Source organism: Lissotriton vulgaris, chromosome 4_1 (assembly GCF_964263255.1).
Source record: "Lissotriton vulgaris chromosome 4_1, aLisVul1.2, whole genome shotgun sequence".
NCBI classification, from domain to species: Eukaryota; Metazoa; Chordata; class Amphibia; order Caudata; family Salamandridae; genus Lissotriton; species Lissotriton vulgaris.
In genome coordinates this window covers 248,595,130-248,622,651 of record NC_141691.1, presented here as the reverse complement: position 1 = coordinate 248,622,651, position 27,522 = coordinate 248,595,130, and positions in this window count along the sequence as shown.

The window sequence follows — 27,522 nt, the reverse complement described above, 5'->3', positions numbered from 1 at the left end:
GGCGGGCGGGCTTTGGCCGCCCGCCACCCTACCGGGGATGTGGACCACCCGCCTACAGGGCGGGGGTCCCGAAATGGGCATTAGGATGCGCCCGCCACACAGGCGGGCGCATCCTGTATATTTACCATTGCGGCGGGCGGAGCTGAAATCTCCGCCCGCCGCAATGGTAAAAATGCACGTTGTGCATTTCAAAGCACAACATGACAGGCACCGCGCGGTGCCTGCCGTGTTGCACATTCAAATGCGGGGGGGTACCATAGGTACCCCCAATGTGCACCCCCCAAGCCCCGGACTCCCAGGGGGCCCGCAACGGGCCCCCGCAGGGAGTCTCCGCATGCCTTTCCGTGGCGGCATTGCCGCCACGGAAAGGCATTGACAAATGCCCATGGTAATATGGCGGGCGGTGTCTAACAGACACCGCCACCATGTTACTGGTTTTCCGCCCCGGCCGCAAGGCGACCGGGGCGGAAAACATGCGGGCGGTGTTTTGCACCGCCGCGGTCCCCCCCGCCATACTAATATGGCGGGGGGGAATTGGGCTGTGGATGTCGGGCGGATTTGCTCCGCCAGGGTGGCGGTGGCCACCGCCACCCTGGCGGAGCAAATCCGCCCGACATCCTAATGACCCCCCTAGTCCACAGAATAATGGCTCCTAACCTGCGTGGTCAGGAAAAGCCTTGAAAAAGAAAAAAGTTTTTCATTCTTGAGTCCCCTCACTCACCAGGGTTTCCCCATGGTGACATGCTTCATTATTGGGGCAATCCCAGTCCTCTATGAACTGGGGTGTGCTACGACTTGCGGAGTTACGTAGGAACACTTTTTGGAAGACTATGTGTAGTGCAGTTTGTGGGGAAGTGGATGGAATGTGATAAAAAAATACCTTGCTAGTGGGCTTAAACAACTTTTATTCTTGCTCCTAGGTTGGTATGTATAAAAAGGGGATGTGCACTGGGGAAACTAACTATAATGAGTCGAACCAAAGTGTAAGATCGACTTGTTTCGAGCTTCCCCTAGCTCTTCTTCAGGACCACACAGGGACCAGCCCTGTGTTTGCCACCCCTAATGTACCTAAATAGGAAATAAGAGAATAGTGAAGTAAAGAAAATAAAGAAAATAGTGTGAACGCTGCTACTAATAAAGCATGTGCAATTGATACATATGTGACTTTGTATATCTGAAATGGTAAAAAATGAAAATAATGCGTTAGAAAACAAAGCCGCCCTCGCACTTGAGTGGGGGTACACATTTATCTACTTTCAATGTTGCAGTGCTTCTTAAGAACTGAACTAACTATAACTGGGGAATTTCCATGGTTTTGTATGAGTTTTAAAATGATAATTTCTAACTTTTTAACTTGACTGAAACCTATGATTTTTTTAGTAAATGTCAAAGGCTTGTTAAATGTCAATATCTAAGTACAATACGTGTATTACTTTATATAGTAAAAAAAAACTTAACAGTAGTGTTTTTTTACTTATAGTTATACCTCCAGGTTTTATGGTATTTATTTTTGGGGCATTTCCATCTACATTTATCCATATTTTAAAAAAAATAATTTTATATCTGTTTACACATCTATATTTCGGATTTTGAAAAACAAATAATCTGAAATTAGTATATTTCCACATGTATTTTACTGATAAATATGCACTCATGGCTGAAAGACTGAACGTTTTCACTCATGTAAACACTCTTACATGATAAACTATACACAATCTTCATATTAAACTGTGCAACTTTTATTACACGAGGATATATATTGCTCTTTAAAGATCTTTCCTTAAAAGTCTTTTATTGTTTTGATCCTTTTACTTTTAGAACAACAGACCTATTGCCCTACTACTCATCGTTGACAGCAATTACAAACGCTTAAAAAAGAACCCAATTTCCGTATTCATGCACAGTTTAAAATAAATACAAAGAGGAAAATAAATACTTTTTTGTTTGTATTTATCTGTAAACATCATTAAAAACATAAATCAAGCAGCCCTACTTATAATTTAGGAATATTTTCAACTTAATTAGCATTAATTAACATATAAGTGTTGTAAAGGTATGACACAGGACCTTTAATACCTGACTTTCAACAACACCGTTCACAGTTTGATTCAATAGTCCATCAGCATCTTAGCCCACCACTATCCCACTGTAAGTAGTACCTTGCTTAATCTTCCCAACGCCTCAAGCACCAGCACACCTTTCCGAGGGTAGGTTTACAATTTACAAATGTTAGCATTTTTTTAAATTAAGAAGCATAATAATAACAAATATTAATCCTTTTTTTCTTCTAATGTTAACGATATTTTTTTAAATTTCTTCTATTTAGATGTTTTTAATCATGAAAATGCAAATAACACAGTTTACTGAGTAACACTTTTTAAACTCTCCAAAGTATGTAGATAATAATACCTTATATGTGTTACTATCGAAATCAAAATAGAAACCTTTACAGCTTCACAGTTTGTAACTTTTCCCAACACATGCAGAAGTAAAACCGTTAAAACGTGAGCACGTGTAAAATGCAAAACGTGCCATTTAAATAGGCAGAGCCACATCTTCCTTCCATAGCCTACTAAACAACCAAAAACGATATAAACCACACCTACTGTGCAATTAGTTTTGTTTTCGCAAGTAATTTCTGTGTTGTAGGTTAGGTTTTCTAGCATCGGATTCTCTTTTTGCGTCAACAAACATATTCCGGAGTTGTAAGTTGTTTCAATATGGCATAGGCATAGTACTTAGTTATAATTTGTGGCTATTTGTCAATATTTGTCAATATTTAAACATTTATATCTAGAAAAAATGTTATTGCATGTTTTTTGCTTTTTCTCTGTAAAATCAGCAGCTTGTTTTTAGAAACAGATAGATTACAACAAACATTGCTCCCTTTCTGGCTCCTTTCAGCTTATATATTGTGACCACACCCAGCTCTTCGAACCACACCCAGCCCTGTCTATAAAAGGCAGCCCTTAAGCCTCACCCAGTGCTTGTGCTCGTCTACCTCCCACTTACCTGAGAACAGATCCTTCGGCACTGGCATTCCTGTTTTCTCCAGACCTTCATTGACTTCAACAGGAGCGGCTTCTGGCTCTTCCTTCTTCTGGTTTCCGGCTACTTCTTGCCTCAGCCCTTCTTCTGTCCACTGCAATCGACCTGTAAAAGAGAAAGAGGTCAAGGTTAGACTGATCAGTATCCCTTTTCAGCAACAAATAAGTGCAAAACCTTTTATTACCTGAAAAAACTTTATATATATATACATGTATATATATATATATATATATATATATATATATATATATATATATATATATATATATATATATAAATGAAAGTGTTTTAACAATGTTCACTATTAAACTCATGACATTTGTTAATATCAAGTAATGGCTTTGTAATACCGTAAATTTCATATGGCATGAATTAGTGAATTTTTTTAAACTCCTTGATTCTGATGTTACAATATACATTATGAATATATGAAGCCTTTTAATACTTTGGCGGCGATATCAAGTGTTTCTATATAAATCATGTTTGCCTGTTCAACCAACACGATTGCCGATTAACAGCATGCACAAACCAAGTTGTGCATTTTTCTCCTTCCTTCTCATTATTTGACCCTCTTGTCTGGTCTACTTTTTTTTCTCTTCTTACTTATTTCTTTCTTACATAAGCAACTAAGATTTTACTACTATTTATATATTTTTAATAAATACAATAGTGTTAATGTAAAATGACCTGTCTAGCTTTGGATAGCAAATCAGGTCATGAGCCCCCCAGCGAAATGCTGAATCTGGAAATTGGTGCATGTATAGTTGCTTCACCAAGATAACTTTTGTCATAAGATTGGGCAATTTATCTTTTTGAATAGCTTATTTAGAACAACAACAACACATTGTGTGCTACATTATCTATTCCATAAAAAGTGACAACGTTTGATATGTGTTGTTTTGTGCTCCTTGCCGTTCATTTTAAACCACAATATGGCTTGTAACATCTGAATTTATGCAACTTATAACTAGATCCTTAAATATTCAACATTGACATTCTTTCAAGTACTAAACTTCTGCAAATATTCTAGAAAATACTTCCTCATGGACCCAAATATATAATCAGTCGTATGTACGCCACTTTAAGAAGGGTTTAAAAAAAGAGTTAGCCTCTCCAACATGGCTGCCACATTTGTAGCAACTCTTTTGCATGTTGTATCAAACTACACCTGGAAGCATAAATAGGCTTTCCTTCACATTATTAAATTGCTGTTAGACTTCCGTCAGGACACCGATTTCTGACGGTGTGCGATTATCTCCATTTGGCAAGTAAGACTGAACTATCTTTACTCACATTATACTTGAGCCCTAAGTGAGAGCTTAGTGACATAATGTTTGCTCTCTATGCTCCCTTTTTAAGCACCATTGCCAAGTCGTTAAATACAACATGGTATAATCTGTTCAAGACTAAGCGTTGAATCCGAAGTATACCACAGGCAAAAGCAAGGCATTTTTAACTATAACACATTTAATTTGACAAGTAAATATCACCACATTATTTACCTATCGGTTTGTTCAAACAATAAAGTTGGTTCACTAGATAACATAAAGTGAAACTTTATGAATAATACATGTCAACAATCTCAAGACTCCCCTGTTTCTTCAGTGATGTTTTTTTCTATCAATATTTGTAGACCTGTTCTAGATTAATATCGGGTCACCAGTTATGACCTCCTAGGATATCCAGTTAAATAAGCATTTTTAAAGTCAAATCATTCATCATTCTGACTGAAAGTTACATGATTGCAAACCTGTTGCTATGGCACTTGAACTTAAACCATATAATGAATCCCTATTTCTATTTTAGATCATTCTGATTGATTATTATCCATCTGGGCCAACTTCCTAAAGGTCCCCTACTCGAAGTTTTAGCTAACATCAGCATTTCACAATTAGGTGGGTGATGGCTTTTCCATTTTCTTTCACTCTTCAGAAGAATCTGATTATAGACACAAGTGATCTTTATTCTCTCAAGGGATGAAAGTAATTCTATTTTCCTCTGACTTTCTCTGGGTGTATACCTTGGTTCGTTTGATGTCTTTTAGTTGACAAACACAATTTTTTGTAATTATTCATTATACATCGGGTTCTTCAGTGCACATATGAATCTCTTTGTCCTGAAGATGTTCAACTGGATGAATTACACAAAAAGACTGAAACGTCGACATATTTAGCCCATTTTCATCCGAAAATTGTTTAATAGGCATTAATGATTCAAAATGGAATTGTAGTTTCTATTTGTAGTGGGGACACATAAGTGACTAGGAGAAAACGTTCTGTAAGATCATTGATCTCTGTCATTTGTGCTTTCGTGAATTGTGTTTTGCTGTAAGCTATATATTTTTTAATACTTTAACCAATGAAGTATACAAACATTTTTGTTCTTTCTGATATATTCAGTTTCTAATCATTGTAATTCATTTGTGGAATTCATATTATTGAGACCACTAGTTAGGGAACTTGTAATAGATTAAGTTTAATTGAGTTTGATTAATTGTTTGAAACAAAATCCCTTGCAGGCACTGTTAGCTGATAATACTTTTCCATTACCCAAGCCTCCAAGGGTGTATTGGGCTGCCCAATTTACGCAGTTCAACTTACTGAAATCTGACCTTACCATTAAAGAGGGCTTTTAATTACAATTCTTTAGACACCAACCTTGACCTGTCTACTTATTCCAATTGGAAGTTATAGCTTATTAAATGTACCAAGGTAATTCCAATGCTATCCTAAGGGAGAAGTAGGTCTTGCAGTAATGAAAAACATGTTTTTCAAGACCAGGGCATGTAAAACTTAAAAGCACATGTCCTACGTTTAAATACACTGCACCCTGCACTCTGAGCTCTTGGAGCCTACCCTAGGGGTGACATATGTTTCAATTAGGAAGATTTGAACCTGGCAAAAGGTTCAATTTGCCAGAGCAAAATGGCAGTTTAAAACTGCACCTACAAGCCGCAGTGGGTGGCCTGAGACATGTTTAAACTAAAGTGATACTTAACTGGATGGCTTGATCAGTTCTGCAGGTCTACAAGTATATTGAAACTTCAAAGGGACATCAGCAATTTTGAAGTTAAAAGAGTATACCCATACCTAGATAGGGACTTTTACAAACAACCTGGAACCACCAATGCACTGACACGTTTTACTTTTATTTTTTGTTTAAAAAAATTTAAATCACAAAAAAAAAGTAATTCTGAAAATATAAAATTGTTCCAAAAAACAAGGAACAACGGTTCTAATGTAACCACCTAAACTGGAAAAAATTGAAAAATTGTATGTAATGAAAGTGATTGCGTGTATGAATATGGGTATTATTAATGTTAGAAATTTGTATAAGTAGTTTCTCAGTGAGTGGATGAGTGCATAGGTAGTGTTTGAGGGCATGGATGAGTTCAACAATAGTACCTGACTGATTGCATGAGTGCATGGATAGTGCATGGGTGATTACATGAGTGCAGGGGTACTGCCTCATTGACTAGAGGAGTGCATGGGTAGTGCCTGAGTAAATGGATGAGAGCAGGGGAAGTGCCTGGGTGATTGCATGAGTGCAGGGGTACTGTATGGGTGATTGGATGAGTGCATGAGAAGTACCTGAGTGAATGGATGAGTGAATGTGTAGTGTTTGAGGAAATGGATGAGTTCAACAGTTGTGCATGAGTGATTGCATGAGTGAATGGATAGTGCCTGGGTGATGGCATGAGTGCAGGGATACTGCCTTGGTGATTCGAGGAGTGCATGGGTAGTGCCTGAGAGGATGGATGAGTGCATGGGTAGTGCCTGGGTGATTGGATGAGTGTATGGGTACTGCCTGAGTAGAAGGATGGATGCAAGGGTAATGCCTGGATAATCGGATGAGTGCATAGGTAGTGCCTGGGTGAGTGCATGAGTGCAGGGGTAGTGCCTTGGTGATTGGATCAGTGCATATATTAATGCATGAGTGAAAGGACGAGTACAAGGGTAATGCCTGGGCCATATGATGAGTGCATGGGTAGTGCCTGGAAGAATGGTTAAGTGCATTGGTGGTATCTGAGTGAATGGTTGAGTGCAAGAATAGCACCTTTGCATAAGTATATGGGTAGTGCTTGAATGAATGGATGAGTGCATGGGTGGTGCCAGAGTGAATGGTTGACTGCAAGAGCAGTGCCTGAGTCATTGCATAAGTACATGGGTAGTGCCTGGATAATTGCATGAGTGCAAAGGTACTGCCTGGGTGATTGCATGCATGCAGGGGTACTGCCTGGGTGATTTCATGAGTGCATGGATAGTGCCTGAGTGAATGGATGACTGCTAGGGTAGTGGCTGGGTAATTGAATGTGTGTATGGGTAATGCCTCAGTGAATGGATGATTGCATGGGTAGTGTCTGAGTGAAAGGATGAGTGCAGGGGTTATTTCTGGGTCATTGGATGAGTTCATGGGTAGTGCCTGGAAGAATGGATGAGTGCATGGGTAGTGTCTGAGTGAATGGTTGAGTGCATGGGTAGTGCCTGAGTGATTGGATGAGTACATAGTTACTTACTGGGTGACTGGATAAGTGCATGAGTAGCACCTGGGTCATTGGATGAGTGCATGGGTACTGCCTTAGTGACTGGATAAGTGCAAGAGTAGTGCCTGGGTTGTTGGATGAGTGCATGGGCAGTACCTGAGCGAATGGATGACAGTATGCATAGTGTCTGACTGAATGGATGAGTGCAAAGGTAGCGGCTGGGTAATTGGATGTGTGCATGGATAATGCCTCAGTGAATGGATGATTGCATGGGTAGTGCTTGAGTAAATGGATGCGTGCAAGGGTAATGCCTGGGTCTTTGGATGAGTGCATGGGTAATGCCTGGAAGAATGGATGAGTGCATAGGTTGTGTCTGAGTGAATGGTTGAGTGTATGGGTAGTGCCTAAGTGATTGGAGAAGTGCATATGTACTCACTGGGTAAGTGGATAAGTGCAAGAGTAGTGTCTGGGTCATTGGATGAGTGCATGGGTACTGCCTGAGTGAATGGATGACGGTATGCATAGTGTCTGACTGAATGGATGAGTGCAAAGGTAGTGACTGGGTACATGGATGTGTGCATGGGTACTGCCTCAGTGAATGGATGATTGCATGGGTAGTGCCTGGAAGAATGGTTGAGTGCATGGGTAGTACTTGAGTGAATGGATGAGTCCTAGGGTAGGGTCTGAGTGAATGGATTAGTCTAACTCTTGTGCCTGGGACATTGGATGAGTGCAGGGGTAGTGCCTTGGAGAATGGATGAGTGCATGTGTGGTGCCTGAGTGAATGGTTGAGTGCAAGAGTAGTGCCTGAGTGATTGCATGAGTGCATTGGTAGTGCCTGGGTAATTGCATGAGAACAAAGGTACTGCATGGGTTATTGCATAAGTACGGGTGTACTGCCTAGGTGATTGAATTAGTGCATGGGTAGTGCCTGAGGGATTGGATGAGTGCATGGGCACTGCCTGGGTGACTGGATGAGTGCATGAGTAGCTTGTTGGATGAGTTCATGGGTACTGCCTGAGTGGATGAATGACCGTATGGATAGTGTCTGAGTGAATGGATGAGTGCAATGGTTGTGACTGGGTAATTGGATATGTGCATGGGTAGTGCCTGGAAGAATGGATGAGTGCATGGGTTGTGCCTGGGTGAATGGTTTAGTGCATGGGTAGTGCCTGAGTGATTGGAGGAGTGCATAGGTACTCACTGGGTAAATGGATAAGTGCAAGAGTAGCGTCTGGGTCATTGGATGAGTGCATGGGTACTGCCTGAGTGAATGGACGACAGTATACATAGTGTCTGACTGAATAGATGAATGCAAAGGTCGTCCCTGAGTTAAAGGATGAGTGCAAGGGTAATGCCTGGGTCTTTGGATGAGTGCATGGGTAGTGCCTGGAAGAATGGATGGGTGCATGGGCTGTGTCTGAGTGAATGCTTTAGTGCATGGGTAGTGCCTGAGTGATTGGAGGCGTCCATAGGTACTCACTGGGTAAGTGGATACGTGCAAGAGTAGTGCCTGGGTGATTGGATGAGTGTATGGGCACTGCCTGAGTGGAAGGATGGATGCAAGGTTAATGCCTGGATAATTGGATGAGTGCATAGGTAGTGCCTGGATGAGTGCATGAGTGCTGGGGTAGTGCCTTGGTGATTGGATCAGTGCATGGATTAGTGCATGAGTGAAAGGAGGAGTACAGGGGTAATGCCTGGGTCATATGATGAGTGCATGGGTAGTGCCTGGAAGAATGGTTTAGTGCATGGGTGGTATCTGAGTGAATTGTTGAGTGCAAGAATAGCGCCTGTGCAAAAGTGTATGGGTAGTGCTTGAGTGAATGGATGAGTGCATGGGTGGTGCCTGAGTGAATGGTTGAGTGCAAGAGCAGTGCCTGAGTCATTGCATAAGTACATGGGTAGTGCCTGGATAATTGCATGAGTGCAAAGGTACTGCCTGGGTGATTGCATTCGTGCAGGGGTACTGCCTGGGTAATTTCATGAGTGCATGGATAGTGCCTGAGTGAATGGATGACTGCAAGGGTAGTGGCAGTGTAATTGAATGTGTGTATGGGTAATGCCTCAGTGAATGGATGATTGCATGGATAGTGTCTGAGTGAAAGGATGGGTGCAAGGGTGATGCCTGGGTCATTGGATGAGTTCATGGGTAGTGCCTAGAAGAATGGATGAGTGCATGGGTGGTATCTGAGTGAATGGTTGAGTGTATGGGTAGTGCCTGAGTGATTGGATGAGTGCATAGGTACTTACTGGGTGACTGGATAAGTGCATGAGTAGCACCTGGGACATTGGATGAGTGCATGGGTATTGCCAGAGTGACTGGATAAGTGCAAGAGTAGCGCCTGGGTGGTTGGATGAGTGCATGGGCACTGCCTGAGTGAATGGATGACAGTATGCATAGTGTATGACTGAATGGATGAGTGCAAAGGTAGCAGCTGGGTAATTGGATGTGTACATGGATAATGCCTCAGTGAATGGATGAATGCATGGGTAGTGCTTGGGTAAATGGATGAGTGCAAGGGTAATGCCTGGGTCTTTGGATTAGTGCATGGGTAGTGCCTGGAATAATGGATGAGTGCATGGGTTGTGTCTGAGTGAATGGTTGAGTGGCTGTGTGGTGCCTGAGTAAATGGTTGAGTGCAAGAGTAGTGCCTGAGTGATTGCATGAGTACAAAGGTACTGCATGGGTTATTGCATGAGTACAGGCGTACTGCCTGGGTGATTGAATTAGTGCATGGGTAGTGACTGAGGGATTAGGTGAGTGCATAGGTACTGCCTGGGTGACTGGGTGTGTGCATGAGTAGTGCTGGGGTTGTTGGATGAGTTCATGGGTACTGCCTGAGTGAATGAATGACCGTATGCATAGTGTCTGAGTGAATGGATGAGTGCAAGGGTAGTGGCTGGGTAATTGAATGTGTGTATGGGTAATGCCTCAGTGAATGGATGATTGCATGGGTAGTGTCTGAGTGAAAGGATGAGTGCAAGGGTGATTCCTGGGTCATTGGATGAGTTCATGGGTAGTGCCTGGAAAAATGGATTAGTGCATGGGTAGTGTCTGAGTGAATGGTTGAGTGCATGGGTAGTGCCCGAGTGATTGGATGAGTATATAGGTACTTACTGGGTGACTGGATAAGTGCATGAGTAGCACCTGGGTCATTGGATGAGTGCATGGGTACTGCCTTAGTGACTGGATAAGTGCAAGAGTGGGTTATTGCATGAGTACAGGCGTACTGCCTGGGTGATTGAATTAGTGCATGGGTAGTGACTGAGGGATTAGATGAGTGCATAGATACTGCCTGGGTGACTGGATGTGTGCATGAGTAGTGCTGGGGTTGTTGGATGAGTTCATGGGTACTGCCTGAGTGAATGAATGACCGTATTCCTAAGTTCTGAGTGAATGGATGAGTGCAAGGGTAGTGGCTGGGTAATTGGATGTGTGCATGGATAATGCCTCAGTAAATGGATGATTGCATTAGTAGTGCTTGAGTAAATGGATGAGTGCAAGGGTAATGTCAGGGTCTTTGGAGGAGTACATGGGTAATGCCTGGAAGAATGTATGAGTGCATGGGTTGTGTCTGAGTGAACGGTTGAGTGTATGGGTAGTGCCTGAGTGATTGGAGGAGTGCGTATGTACTCACTGGGTAAGTGGATAAGTACAAGAGTAGTGACTGGGTAAATGGATGTGTGCATGGGTACTGCCTCAGTGAATGGATGATTGCATGGGTAGTGCCTGGAAGAATGGTTGAGGGCATGGGTAGTACTTGAGTGAATGGATGAGTCCTTGGGTAGGGTCTGAGTGAATGGATTATTCTAACTCTTGTGCCTGGGACATTGGATGAGTGCAAGGGTAGTGCCTTGGAGAAAGGATAAGTGCATGTGTAGTGCCTGAGTGAATGGTTGAGTGCAAGAGTAGTGCCTGAGTGATTGCATGAGTGCATTGGTAGTGCCTGAGTAATTGCATGAGAACAAAGGTACTGCTTGGGTTATTGCATGAGTACAGGTGTACTGCCTGGGTGATTGAATTAGTGCATGGGTAGTGCTTGAGTGATTGGATGAGTGCATGGGTACTGCCTGGGTGACTGGATGAGTGCATGAGTAGCGCCTGAGTGGATGAATAACCGTATGCATAGTGTCTGAGTAAAAGGATGAGTGCAAGGGTAATGCCTGGGTCTTTGGATGAGTGCATGGGTAGTGCCTGGAAGAATGGATGGGTGCATGGGCTGTGTCTGAGTGAATGGTTTAGTGCATGGGTAGTGCCTGAGTGATTGGAGGAGTCCATAGGTACTCACTGGGTAAGTGGACACGTGCAAGAGTAGTGCATGGGTGATTGGATGAGTGTATGGGTACTGCCTGAGTGGAAGGATGGATGCAAGGGTAATGCCTGGATAATTGGATGAGTGCATAGGTAGTGCCTGGATGAGTGCATGAGTGCAGGGGTAGTGCCTTGGTGATTGGATCAGTGCATGGATTAGCGCATGAGTGAAAGGAGGAGTACAGGGGTAATGCCTGGGTAATATAATGAGTGCATGGGTAGTGCCTGGAAGAATGGTTTAGTGCATGGGTGGTATCTGAGTGAATGGTTGAGTGCAAGAATAGCGCCTGTGCATAATAGTATTGGTCATGCTTGAGTGAATGGATGAGTGCATGGGTGGTGCCTGAGTGAATGATTGATTGCAAGATTAGTGCATGAGTCATTGCATAAGTACATGGGTAGTGCCTGGATCATTGCATGAGTGCAAAGGTTCTGCCTGGGTGATTGCATTCATGCAGGTGTACTGCCTGGGTAATTTCATGAGTGCATGGATAGTGCTTGAGTGAATGGATGACTGCAAGGGTAGTGGCTGGGTAATTGAATGTGTGTATGGGTAATGCCTCAGTGAATGGATGATTGCATGGGTAGTGTCTGAGTGAAAGAATGAGTGCAAGGGTGATGCCTGGGTCATTGGATGAGTTCATGGGTAGTGCCTGGAAGAATGGATGAGTGCCTGGGTAGTGTCTGAGTGAATGGTTGAGTGCATGGGTAGTGCCTGAGTGATTGGATGAGTGCATAGGTACTTACTGGGTGACTGGATAAGTGCATGAGTAGCACCTGGGTCATTGGATGAGTGCATGGGTATTGCCTGAGTGTCTGGATAAGTGCAAGAGTAGCGCCTGGGTTGTTGGATGAGTGCATGGGCACTGCCTGAGTGAATGGATGACAGTATGCATAGTGTATGACTAAATGGATGAGTGCAAAGGTAGCGGCTGGGTAATTGGATGTGGGCATGCATAATGCCTCAGTGAATGGATGAATGCATGGGTAGTGCTTGAGTAAATGGATGAGTGCAAGGGTAATGCCTGGGTCTTTGGATGAGTGCATGGGTAGTGCCTGGAAGAATGGATGAGTGCATGGGTTGTGTCTGAGTGAATAGTTGAGTGCAAGAGTAGTGCCTGAGTGATTGCATGAGTGCATTGGTAGTGCCTGGGTAATTTCATGGGTACAAAGGTACTGCATGGGTTATTGCATGAGTACAGGCGTACTGCCTGGGTGATTGAATTAGTGCATGAGTAGTGCCTGAGGGTTTAGATGAGTGAATAGGTACTGTCTGGGTGACTGGATGTGTGCATGAGTAGTGCCGGGGTTGTTAGATGAGTTGATGGGTACTGCCTGAGTGAAAGAATGACCGTATGCATTGTGTTTGAGTGAATGGATGAGTGCAATGGTTGTGACTGGGTAATTGGATGTATGCATAGGAAGTGCCTCAGTGCATGGATGAATGCATGGGTAGTGCCTCAGTGAAAGGATGAGTGCAAGGGTAATGTCTGGGTAATTGGATGAGTGTATGGGTAGTACCTGAGAGAATGGATGAATGCATGGTTACTTCCTGAGTGAATAGTTGAGTGCAAGAGTAGTGCCTGAGCAATTAGATGAGTGCAGGGGTACTGCCTGGGTGATTGGGTCAGTACATGGGTAGTACCTGAGTAAAAGGATGAGTCAAGGGTAATACCTGGGTCATTGAATGAGGCCATGGATAGTACCGTGGAGAATGGATGAGTGCATTGGTAGTGACTGAGTCAATAGGTCAGTGCAAGACTAGTGCCTGGGTGATTACATGAGTGCAGGGGCAGGGCCTGGTACCTCGGGACCCAAATATATCACACGCAGGGTGATTTATTGGAGCGCAATATCGGTAGAGCCATCAGAGGAATTAAGCAATTTTGATTTTTGGAGTTCATTACCTCTCTTGGTAGCCAGACGAGTGGCCCTGCTTAAAATGGTGGTGACCTTCCCAAAATTGTTGTACTATTTTAGGGCCCTACCCATTTGGATACCAGCAAGATTATTTACACAAATCAAGACATTGATTACAGGCTTTTTACGGGGTACTGGCAGGAGAAGGGTGGCGTTGGGAGTCCTCACGAGGCCAAGATTGGAGAGAGGTCTGGCAGTCCCTCACTTTGAGACTTATTACCTAGCTGTTCAACTACAGTAGCTTATGCAGTAAGTGGCATTTGAATTTCGAGGACTGGGTGAGATTGGCCGTGGGATATCGTCACAGCGGGTATTGTCACAAATTGTTTTGAAACTGCCAGTTCGACTTAATGATATACTGGGTGTCTTTCGAACAGGATGGCAATGTTGGAATAGGAGTCTGAAACGTGCACAGATTATGTATCCTTATGCCCCTGAAATCCCCTTGTCCATGTGTGATGCTTTGCCACACGGGAGCAACTGGTATGCTCTGGCAACTTGGAAAGAGTGAGGACTATCTACAATAGGAGAGTTGTATGAGGACAATACATTGATCCCCTTCACAGAGTTACGGGAACGATACAACCTACCCAGAGGAGATTTCTTTTTCCACTCTATGCTTATTGCAGCTATTCAGAAATATTGGAGGGAGGGCTTAATTATAACACAGACATCGATGGGTTGCCAGTATATAGTGTCAGCAGCAGGAACCTTTAATAAATGTATGACCCAAGAAATGTTAGTTCCCTTGGCTGCACTGAGATTAAAATGGTAAGAGGATCTGGGTGACGTGATTCCAGAAAAACCCTGCGCTGAGCTAGTGGAAAGGGTGTGGAAAAGTACTGGGAATACCCTATTTCAACTAGTGCATTTTGATATATTGCATAGAGCATATCTCACCCCAGCAAAAATGAACATATATTTTGATATTAGGTCAGCAGCATGCCCACGCTGCAATGCAGACGGAGCAGATTTTAGATACACGTTATGGAATTGTCCCCAGCTGGAGGCTTACTGGGTGGATGTGGTCAAATTATTGATTGAAATCACCGACAGGGAATTGGAGCTGGCTATAGGTCCCTGCCTTTTACATACATCCAAAAACAAGGTCACAAGCAAATTTCTAGGTTTGGACCTAATATTAGCTAAATGAGATATCACTGCACAGTGGAAGGCAATGAAAGGCCAAATATTAAAAGGTCTAAGACTGAATTATTTAAATGGGCGGAATGCGAAGGCATTGTTTGATTGCAACTAGCTACAAGAGCGAGAAACGAGAAAACATTGGAGGCAGCAAGGGCTTGGGAAACTTTGGTGGTGCTTCTGAAGATCTCAGATACTGAGATTGTTGAGGACCCTACGGCTGATGCTCCTGATGAGCCAGAATGATAGCTCTGCCCTGCCCACTATATAGCAAGATGAATGTAGATGCTGCACATGTATGGTCCCCCTGCACCTGGCATGGATAGATCTCCCTAAACAAGATATTAGCAACTTATGCGGACCTCATCTGTAGTAATTCCAAACAGTAGAACAATTACTCCTTTTATTTGACACTCTTGAGTGGTGGGATAGGAGCAAGGGGGTAGTTGATTAGACATGTTAGCAGAGCAGGGCTATATTAGGTTATAGGATGTTGACAGACTGCACACTATATGGTTAATCCTGTATACATGATTCCTTTGTAGCAGACAGAGAAAAGAGAACCTATATGTATTTGAGATATAACATTTGTATTGAACATGCTGATGATCTTGTTCTTCATCTCATACGTACTTTGACACAATACATGTCTCAGAATGCCTGTGCAATTATGTATGACAAACTATGGAATTTTGTTTAAAAACAAATGGACAGTGCCTGGGTGTTTGCATGAGTGCCTGAGTAATGTCTGGGATGAGTTGATGAGTGTATTAAAAGTACCTAAGTAAACGTATGAGTGCATGGGTAATGCCTGGGTCATTAGATGAGTGCATGGGTAGTGTCTGAGTGAATGGTTGAGTGGAAGAGTAGTGCTTGGGTAGTACCTGTATGATTGCATAAGTGCAGCGGTACTGCCTTGGTAATTGATTGAATGCATGGGTAGTGCCAGTGTAAAAGAAAGAATGCAAGGGTAATGACTGTGTTTTCCTATTAGTGCAAAACTTGTGCTTCAGAGAATGGATAAGTGCACGTGTAGTGTCTACGTGAAAGGACGACTGCCTGCCTGATTACATGAGCAACATAATGATAATTTTTAGTATAGTCTACAGGATCAACATTATTTATGTTAGGAACAGATAACATATAATTAAACTTTGAAACTTTTTTCACGTTATCATGCATATTATTTCATGTACTCTTACCTTTTAAGTAATTTAGATACATTACTAGGTAGAAGTAATTTAGAGTAGTATTGTCCTAAACAGAATTAAAACTCTTCTCAAACTTCAACAATGCCTACTATTCAGAAGAAGAAGAAAAACAGTTATTTAATGATAACATATTACTGAAATTATATTATTATATTTTTAGCAACTCAACATAAATTTAGAATTACATCAAATTTTCAGATTCCCTTTTTTGTTGTTCTCAGATTCCACTTAGGTTCACCAGACACAGTGATTTCAATGTGGTATCATTATTGAAAACAGGAGGGAAAAAAACAATCAAATTGATTGTAGAAAAAAAATCCCAAATAAGCGTAAAGCATCATTTTCAATATGTGTAGCTATGTGCTTTTCTACCTACATGTTGTTAATTACTTCATTCATCTAGATGAACTCTATTATTTATCTCAAATACATTTTGCCAAAATATAGACTTTACATCTGGTACAATATAGACAACAAATATGTAAAGTATTTCCTTTTAAACAGAATTTTCCAATTGCAATATCAATTATTGCAAATAATAATCCAAACACTAATTATTAATACTAATAGTTTGCATTCCTGTCTACTTTCAGTTCACAGCTTCCCAATTGGCTAAATTATGTACTCAAAACTTTGGCTTCAAAAATAATAAATATGAATTTGGTAATTCATAAAGCAATCTAGATTTGAATTCCAAGTGGGCATCATTGCAATGTGTCCATCCTTTATTACACTTTAACTCCACAGTATAGTGTCCAGATGTTGTAGTAGGTCCATCATAGAAAATAATAGCCACTGCTATAGAAGCTTTTCCTGAAGTAGATATTTGACTTACATTAAAAGTTTAAATTTTCATTTCCAATTTTCTTCCATTTACTCTACAACTTTGTAGCATTAAAATGTGATATTTTCAAAATCTTTCTATATGTGTTGTAGACAACATCTCTGATCTACAATGCGAACATCTAATGTCCTGATTGGCTGTTTTTATCAATGTGTTAAAAGGTACTGATTTGCAGTCTGGTATTGTCAAGTATATGAATCGTTCTGTTTGTATTTCACTGGTGGTAGTAAATGAATACTCTTCACATTTATGATCCCATCTGTAACTTAGTCTAAATACGTTTTCAATCGGTATTCCTTCGTGTTCTAATACTCCAAGCATAAGGATCAAAAATTCAAATACATATACCCAAAAGATACTGAATGCCAGAAGCAGTATGGATTTTACTTCTGTCAGTTACCAACTTTGAAATACATGATGTATTAAAAAACAGAATCCGTTTCACGATTTCCCATGATTTGATGATGAAGATCTACATAAAATACAATATTCAGAATCACCTTAGCATAACAGTTGATACCTAAACTATTTTCCAACTGGTATCTTATAATGTTATTAATAGTATCCATTTTCTTTTACTGTACACCTTCATGTTTCTCTTCAATTGTTTTCTTTTTTAGAGCCTCGGTTTAATGTTTGACATATTTTGATTTTGGAAACACTACACGTTTTTCAGATATGGAATATTCACATAAATCAGGTCTATAAAGTATTCTTAAATGATTATACTCTCTTACACAATTTGCATCAGTGCTAACCTTTCTCTCATTGAAATTCATCAGACCAGAAAATGTTCTTACTCAGGATAGTGAAACGTATGCCATTCCCTCTTTGAACACTGTACTTCCAATATTTACAAGAGCATTGTCTATACTTAAACCTTGAGATTTATGAATAGTTATGCAGATGCTAAAAACAGAGGAAACTGTTTTCTGTGAACATAAAAATCTTTTACAAGCAATAAATGCACAACATAACGCCCAGTCTGTCTTACCTCTTTAATCTGATAAAAGTTTATAATCAAAATTCTATTCTATCTCTGTTCTGAAATTTTACAAAATCAACAACTTTCCCATTGCTCCATTTGCTAAACCATCTTCTACATTCAAATTACGCCGTAAAATTACCCAACAGTTTATACATATATGTAAAGTTTTTTCTAAGCCTGCAGTTTTAGATACAATCTTTTCCATAGAATGCAATTTAGATTGTAGTTTCTATTTGAGAGGAATAGTCACTCCCTGGTATTCAATTTTCTCGATAGCTTCAATTTCCACTATTTGTTGTTTTTCCAGTTTCTAAAGTTCTTGCAGTGTAGGTATTTAGCAAACTATAGACTACTTTTCTCCAAGCTTATTGTACATTATGTCAACCACTGTTTCCGGTTGTAAACAAGTTCCTTAATAGCTGACTCTCTAAAGCTTGTTACCATGATTTGTCAAGACACCAATTTTTCCATCTTGAAGAATATTTCCATAATCTTCATCACTTGATTGTCACATATTCTTAATCAGTTCTTTATATTCAAAATGTTCACATTTCCTAGTGTCTTCATGGACACATGTTTTAAAAACTGGTTGTCCTTTTACAGGAGTTAGTTGTAGTAGATCTACAAATACAATTAAATGATTTCCTCCAAACAGAACATCGTATTCTCTTTTTAAAATCTGTTGCATTCTTAAATGTACAAAGGCAAGCATTGAGTTTGAGACCATGCCCACCTCATCAATGATTAACAGTTTAATTTTCTTTAGCACTCTTGACACTTCATATTAAGCTTCTCCAGATAGCTTCTGATATTCCAATTTATATCATGTTCAACTGGTAGCATAATTAATCTATGTAAAGTAATCCCTTTAATGTTGTGTGCTGCTAATCCAGTTGGAGCTGTTACAACACCAGATAAATGTGATTCTGTAGTTGTGTGTAGATAAGTGGTTAAAACAGTAATTAAGAACTTTTTTCCTGTTCCAACATCACCGCTGATGTACATTAGCATAGGTTTAAATGATGAACATTGGCCTTCTTTTTTTTCGTGCAGCAAACTATGTTGTATCTGTTCTTTTACTTGTAGATATATTTCTTTCTGTTCAACATTTAGTTGCTCTTCTAACCTCTAACTTTTCCAGCGGATTCATATCCTGTTGTGCTTGTTGCATTACAGTTTCTACCTCATTCAAGGCTAATTGCTGCTTCATTTTCAATAATTGGTTGTCCCAGTGGATCTTGACTAATGGAGCAAAACTTTGACCATCTTGAGAACTGTCTCTATCTATAACAGCTGCAATAGTACTTTCTTGTTCAATCACATCATTTAACATTTGTATATATGTAGGGAAAATTGGGCATGCCATGCTATCTTTGCCAAGCATTAAAGGAGTCTTGATAGCAATCAAAATCTTCAAGTAATTCCATTTCACTATACCAAGGCTTGAACAGTTGCAGAAGTGCTAAAAAGAAAAATTCCCTCTTATATGGACTTTCGCAACTGAGTTTTCTGTAGTTAATAAGATTTCCTTTGGCATGCTTTACCAAACATCCATCATATCAAATGACTGCATGTATTTCTTCTTTTATATTTTCTGTTACATTTCTTTCAAAGCTTTAATGTTGAAGTATTTTATACAGACATAGGTTTTCCAGATGTAGACTCCTTTTGGTATAGTAAGTATCCAACATATTAGTTTTAACTATATCTGTACTTTCTGGTTCATTCAGTGCTAAGTATTTGATTCCTTGTAATATTTTCAATACTCTATTTAATGTGGAGTCAAGACCTACACTGACCCTAATGATTCCTCTTGACTTTAAATATAAACTGGCAGAGCTCAAGCGATCTGAATATTCATAGGAACCAATCTCTCGATAGGAAAGCATTTTCAAGCTAAAGCTGTACAATGTCTTGCTAAGACTCTTTTCGGCAGAAATTTCTTCCCACGTTTCTTTCATCTGTGTCTTTTCAGATTTGGTTATATATGATGTAACATAGCCAGCTACAGCAATTGAATTATCTGCAACATATTGAGTATCCATGTTTGCATTCCACATTTTCAAAATAACTGGATTGTAGTCATTAATATACTTTGAATCTACGGTTCTTTTTAAGTTGGTTGTATTATTCTGAGATTTTCAAGTTATTGTATGCCTTACTGATGATATAAAGCAATTTACTCTTCCTTTAGAAATTATTTCATGTCGGAATCCTAAGTGACATTTTGTATAACATTTTCCTTTAGACTTGTATTTTAGTTGTCAGTATTTTCCACATCAATGACTTTGAAACAGTAAAACTTGTTGTCTCAAGCTGTTTTTCCCTCCTTCTCTTGAAATGGCACAGGTACCATACTGTTAAAATGAAAGACAAAGCATTTTCATCAGGATGAGTTCCAAACTTTGGAGCATTCTTGATCCATAATACCATGTGTATATGAGGAGCACCTCTGGCTTGGTACTCTTTTCGCCAAAAGAAATCAGTAACTTCTCCAAGAAAAGGAATATTTTTATTGCAGATAAATGATATCATACTTTGATACCTATGGATACAATACCTGCAGACATTTACAAGATCCAAGGAACAGAGTTCTCCAGCTGTCTTCAATTCAATATTTTTTCACATTTGAATTTGTTTCTTGTAGGAATTAAAGTAAATCCTCATACACCTATTCAGCACAGCTGAGTGTTAGAAACCATGTAGGGGTACCTACGTTTATTAACATACATTTAAGTCCACTGTGACAATGAAACCAATATACTTTGGCATCACGTTGACTTGTCATCAAATTAATTAATTATGAATCTAAATTTTCATCTCTTTGTTGAACTTTGTCCATGATTTCTTTTGCTGAAACATGTTGAAGACGGACTCCTGTTTTAATATGTGGTTCACCACATATGAAAGTGTAGACAAATCACTTTCCAACAAAAGATGGAATATATATGGAATGCACCGTCGAAGTCTTGTATCTTCAGAGTACAATCTTGTCGAGCAGTATTCTGAAGCTGTAATCTGTACAGCTTGTGCATCAAATCATCCACTTCTCCTGTGCAAAACAGCGGTAGAAAACAGCAAGCTTCTAAACTTTTTTCCCATACACTCATGGGAGTTCCCTTGGCTTCCTTAATTTGAAATATTTCAATACTGTTTCCTATCACTTCTTTTTAATGTAGAAGATGTGTAGTGTAATGTTCATGGGTCTCTTCAGTATTAGATTTGTCCATTTTGTCTATCTGTTTCATCTTCTAAGCATATTTCCTGTTCATCAACATTTACATTTGTATAATAAATATTATTCTGTACCAGATTTAATGTAGCCTTTTGAAGTTTATTAAGATATACAAACTCTTGCCATATTTTCTGACTCTTTGTTGGTACACCATTAACTAGAAGAACTACTAGATCATGTTCCTCCCTGTCTATACCAACAGTTTCAATAATTTCCTTAAAATCTAAAGGTAAGTACACAACTTTTCCTTTCAGACCTCTTTGTAAATCTTTTGGAGGCAGCTTACCTGTTTTCGGCTCCATACGAACTTTAGCCTAAAATGGATGCACAGATTGAATAAAAATGGACTCATTTGCATTTAAATCTGCCAGTTCTAGAGGAATAGCTGTGAACTCGAAGTTGTTATGTCCTGCTCCAGCTGGCATTTTGTTCTCTTCTAATTTGTTGTAACAATATTTACAAACACGTTGATCAGTAGCCAACTCAAACCGACCTTCAACAACCATTAAGCACCAAATTGCTGCCACATAACATTATTTTCCTTTTCACATTTTAAATATGAATCAACATTCCTATTGACTTCTATAGTGAGTATCTCGACAATGAATACAAACATAGTTTGTTTTTTCAGATGAAACTGTTTAAACTTTGTAATTTCTTCTGCAAGCTCATCAATACTGATATCTTCCACCTTTTCTTCAACACATAAACTTATCAAGATCTCACTTTCGCTACACTGAGTGGTGTACTGCTAACATTCTTAAATGATGGAAAGTACTTTGAAACACGTTTCTTGAAAGACAAGCCGGAGAATGACACTGCAAGTTAGTATATGTTCTTACTTTACACGGATCTAGTCCTTGTAACATCTTAATCTTCTGTTTAAGACTGTTTTTGGCATATTCTCGTAAATCTATTTGTAATATATCATTAGATTCCTGTTGATTACTACAAATGCTACTACAATTCCACTTATATACTGGAGCTTGTGATACTTTACATTCCTAGGAACCATCTTTTCTTTTGGAATCGGCCAACCATATTTAATCTCATAGCATTGACCACTAGTATCAACTGCATGAACTAATGTGTTCTGTTGAAAATAGCTTTCTTCATTAAAGAAAGACTCGTAACTAGAAATGTGCTTCAATTCACCAGTAAAAGTTTTGCAAAAGTAGCTTCTATTAGCCTGTCTTTTTCTTTTGTCCTTCATAAACAACATTGTTTTATCCAATGTTTTAATTAGCTTTATTACTAATATAAATAATATTAGTTTCAATTGCAAAGCAGTACCTAATACACTTTCAATGTGTTGCTTCTTATACGCTGCTGATCTTCTTTTATACTTTTTACAATCTTGTTGTAAATTTTGATTTACTCTACTTCGAAACATTCGTACATTTATCTTTAATAGTTTTTGTCTTTTTGTGATGTGTTCTTTTTCCAAAAATGAAAGTTTATTTCCATTACATCTATTTATTTGTTTGTGCTTTGTTGTAAAAAATTTCCTTTTCCTTTCATTACTATTGTCTTTCTTTAAACTCTCTACAACTGTTTTAATACATTGTTTAGTTCTCTTAGTAGAACAGACTTTATCCTTAGTAACATTTTGGTCTTTTTCTAGTGCGCTCTTTTTAGTTTTCTTTAAGTACTTCTGTTTTCTTTCTTCTCTTCTCCCTTCCAAACAAAAACAAAAGAACAGTTTGAATAGTTTGTTACATCAATTAACACTTTTAAATTAATAACATCTTAATATTGAAAATAACTAGAAAGCAAATAATTACAATTACATTGCTATTGCATATATAACAAATAAAAAAGAAAAGTATAAAAACAAGCAAGACAACTGCAGAGAGAGATGAAAAGGTGCTGACAGAGAAAGAAAGAAACAGAAAAAAAGAAAGGTTTAGGAACAGTGAAAAGAAATAAACAAACAACAACACACCTTCTGAAAAATTTGAGAAATGCAGAAACAGGCAACAGAGGTGCAGAAAGAGACAAAAGAAGAAGAGAAACAAGCAAAAAAAGTTCAAAAAGAAGCAATAAAATTACAAAAACATGCAACACAAGTGTAGAAAGACAGAAAAGAACAGTTAAGAAAGACAGGAGAGGTGCAAAAAATGTGTAAACTGGTGCAAAAAAGGGGCAAAAAGAGGCAAGAGAGTTCCACAAAGAGGAAATGACAATAGTGAAAAATATAAGAGGGATGGTAAAAGAAGCAACAGAGGTGCAGAAAAAGGCATGACAGGTGGACATGGATGTAAGGAGGTACAGAAAAAAAGTAACAGGATGCAGAAACAAACAAAACATATACAAAAATAAGGAAGAGTGCTGCTCAAATTAATAAGAGAGTTACAAAAAGAGGTAAAATAATATGCAGAAAGACTTAGGAGACATGCAAAAAGAGGCAAGAAAGCTGCACAAACAGATAAGAGGAACAGGAAGAGGAAAGACTGGTGCAGATAGACATCAGAGGGCTGTACAAAGAGCAAAACAGGTGCTGAAAGAAACAAGAGAAGTGCAGACAGAATCATTAGAAGTGCACAAAGAGACAAGAGCGGTGTAGAAAGTGGCAAAATAAGTGAAGAAAAAAGCAAAAGAGGTGCAGAAACAGTGAAGAGAAGTCCAGTAAGAACCAAGAGAACTCCAGAAATGCAAAACAGCAATCTTTGCAATGTTACTGTTAAAAGTCTCACCATATTATAGAAAACATGCAGGCATGCGTCTCTATCTTTTTCTTTTAACTAGCTAGTAGGTATATATAGTTAGGACCTAGCTACCATAGGAAATCCGCAACATTCTATTGGGAATAACTTTGGCACCGGTTGAGGAATTTGCGTGTAATTTTCCAAAATGTAGGCCAGCTCCGCTCCGCTTCTTCCCTGGAAGTTTCGGGGGGATTTGTCATGCGGGGGCAGAGAAAAAAGGGGGGTCCCAAAACGTGTTTTCCCCATGTTAATTTCCATAGGACGAATAGACAAGGCTACAGCCCGAACCGCTGAATGGAATCACACCAAACTTTGCAAAATTGTAGGGACTGGTACGCAGATGTGCCTTTTTTATATTTGGTGAAAATTGCTCCAGTGGTTTTTCTGAAAATTAACTTCAAAAACACATATATATCTGGGCAGAGCCTAACCACACATCTCATCATGAGATCTGATTGGCTGGTAGCACTTCATCCAAGAAGTGTTGGCAGCCATCTTGGAACCAATATACATGATAGCACCTCATTAAAAAGCATTGTAGTTAATAGTTACATTATAAATCATTTGTTGATGGTACCATACTCATTTTAGGAATTGTGGTGTGTTCTAAGGTGATTTTACCATGTGAAAAAGCCTTCTGCTGGGATATCATGAATCATGTTTGAAAGAAAACTATTATCTCATGCTTTCCCCACAGTGGTTTGGAAGGGGATCTATCAGCTAAACTGAAAGCATATTTTCTGTAAATTCACATTATCTTTCTCAGTCATGTGAGAATGAAGTCTGACATTCTCAGTAAAACATGTACATACAACAAGGACAGAGACTGTCAGTTGATTCCTTTGTGTTCTACTGCAGCCTCCTAGAGTGTTCTAAAGAACAACTAGAGTACTAACAGTCCTTCTTATTACAAAGGTATGGCACACCTGAAGCCATCTTGATTGCAATAAAGTGGTAACTCTTAAAACATTTAATTTAAAAAGGAACAAATCCTCTTCTATTTCATTAAAACATTCTGACATGCAGTCTCCCAAAATGGCCACCAGAGACAAAAGAGCCCAAATGTAGCCCAAATATCACTGAGATGTAGCCCAAGTATAGCCCAATGACAGAATGTCCCAGAGTGTTCTAAAGAACAACTAGAGCGCTAACAGTCTTACTTATGACAAAAGCATGGCACACCAGAAGCCATTTTGATTGGATTGAAGTGGTAAGTCTGAAAACATTTAAGTTAAAAAGGAACAAATTGAGGGGGCTCATTTTGCCATAGGAAATATGATTAGTGTTTCAGAAAGAAAAGTTAGGGCACATTTTGAGTGACTTCTCAAATCCTCTTCTATTTCATTAAAACAATTCTGACATGCAGACTGAAACATGCACTTTGAACACCAGCAGCAGACTTCCCTGGTGAGCAGTAGCTTTACTACAGTGATCTAATGAGCAACTAGAGTGCTAACATTCAGAATGTATGGCAAATGTGTGACACATCTGAATGCCTTCTTGATGGAACCAAAGTAAACAAGCATTGAAAATGCAATAGATCCCGCCCTTGTTTAAGTTAAAGCCATTCTGTTTGTAATGAGGTGTCTTTTTAGCTTTGCTTTTATTAGTGTTTTTAAAACTTTCATGTAAATAACATGCATATGTATGCATATATGTATATGTATGCATGCATTTATATTTGTATTTATATAGATATGCAGATTACATATGTTTATATATGTATGTTTATATATATATATATACACATACATATATATAAATGCATATGCATATATATGCATATATATATGTGTATATGTGTGCATGTAGAGAGTGGTAGAGAGGTAGAGGTGTAGAGGTAGAGGTGTAGAGGTAGAGAGGTAGGGGTAGAGAGGTAGAGACTAGTAGAGAGAAAAGTAGAGAGAGGTAGCGAGGTAGAGAGTAGAGAGTGAGTAATAGAGAGTAGAGAGTGAGTAGTAGAGACTAGTAGAGAGCAGTAGAGAGAGTAGCAGAGAGTGAGTAGTAGAGAGTAGTAGAATGAATAGTAGAGTGAGTAGTAGAGAGTAGTAGAGAGTAGTAGAAAGTGAGTAGTAGAGAGTAGTAGAGAGTAAGTAGTAGAGTGAGTAGTAGAGAGCAGTAGAGAGTGAGTAGTAGAGAGTAGCAAAGAGAGCAGAGGACGGCCCGGGACCAGGGTTCGATTCCCGGCACGGCAGGTTTCTGGACCAGGGTCAGCGGACTCGATAATTCTCTCGCCTCGGTGCCCACTCTGATCAGCGATCACACTCGGCAACTCTGGGCATTAGCTTGCCTCATCTTCACTAACGGCCCCACCAGACCGCCGGGGATGCCTGGTCTCACCCTGGAGATACCCATTAAGGGACCATCTCTCAGTGAAGCCAGGAAGGGTTTCGCAGTGGTCGAAGCGCCTTGGGACCCTACAGGTAAGTAGTGCGCTATATAAATGCCTATACATACAGTAGAGAGTGAGTAGTAGAGAGTAGTAGAGAGTGAGTAGCAGAGAGAGAGAATAGTAGAGAGTAGTAGAGAGTGAGTAGTAGAGTGAGTAGTAGAGAGTAGTAGAGAGAGAGTAGTAGAGAGTGAGTAGTAGAGAGTAGTAAAGAGTGAATAGTAGAGTGAGTAGTAGAGAGTGAGTAGTAGAAAGTAGTAGAGAGTGAGAAGTATAGAGTGAGTAGTAGAGTGTAGTAGAGAGTGAGTAGTAAAGAGTGAGTAGTAGAGAGAGAGTAGTAGAGAGAGAGTATTAGAGAGTAGTGGAGTAGTAGAGAGTAAGTAGTAGAGAGTAGTGGAGAATATTCCAAAGTTTGGCATAGCACCACTTGCACAATAAGTACAATCAAATCATATCACTCAGAGTCCTTATTGAAGTGCTAAATCTTGGTGTATATTCAAATGCTTTTATTTTCCTTAAGCTTATGTACCACAGCCAGCTGAAGCGTTTTGTTCTGTACAACAGAACTTCTTCAGGGCATTCTTATTTCCTTTAAGTTATGTCGGTATCCTGTTGTCATATAACTAGATATTTCTTCCAAATGTTAGACGAGACGTAAGTACATTCTTATTCATAGTGACTAGGTATCAATTTTACCCACACAATTCGGGCAGGCTTGAGTAATTTATAGCATCCTCAAAGTCAGTCTTTCAAAAATGCCAAAGTATAGGACATGATAATCCAAATCCAAATGTTTCTCAAGAAAAGTAATTTTCAATCGTTCGGAATATCGTCGTTTGGGCAGATATGACCCAGGGACCCCCAGAATGCAAGGGGAATTAGTACCCTTTCTGCTAACGCACCAGTGGCCTGCGTTGCAGAGAGGTGTAACAAGGGTCATAGCCTCATTACACCTCTGTGCAATGCAGCCCCCTGGCGCATACTGGAGGTTCCAGGTGGGCTAGTTGGCCCCCAGGGACCCCGAGAATGAAAGGGGAATTAGTTCCCCCTCTTCAAACATGCACGGGGCTGCATTGCAGAGGTGTACAAAAGGGTGTGGCCTCATTACACCTCTCTGCAATGTAGCCCCCTGGCGCATACTGGAGGTTCCTGGTGGGCTAGTTGGCCCCCAGGGACCCCAGTATCCAAGGGGAATTAGTTCCCCCTCTGCAAACGCGCCAGGGGGCTGCATTGCAGAG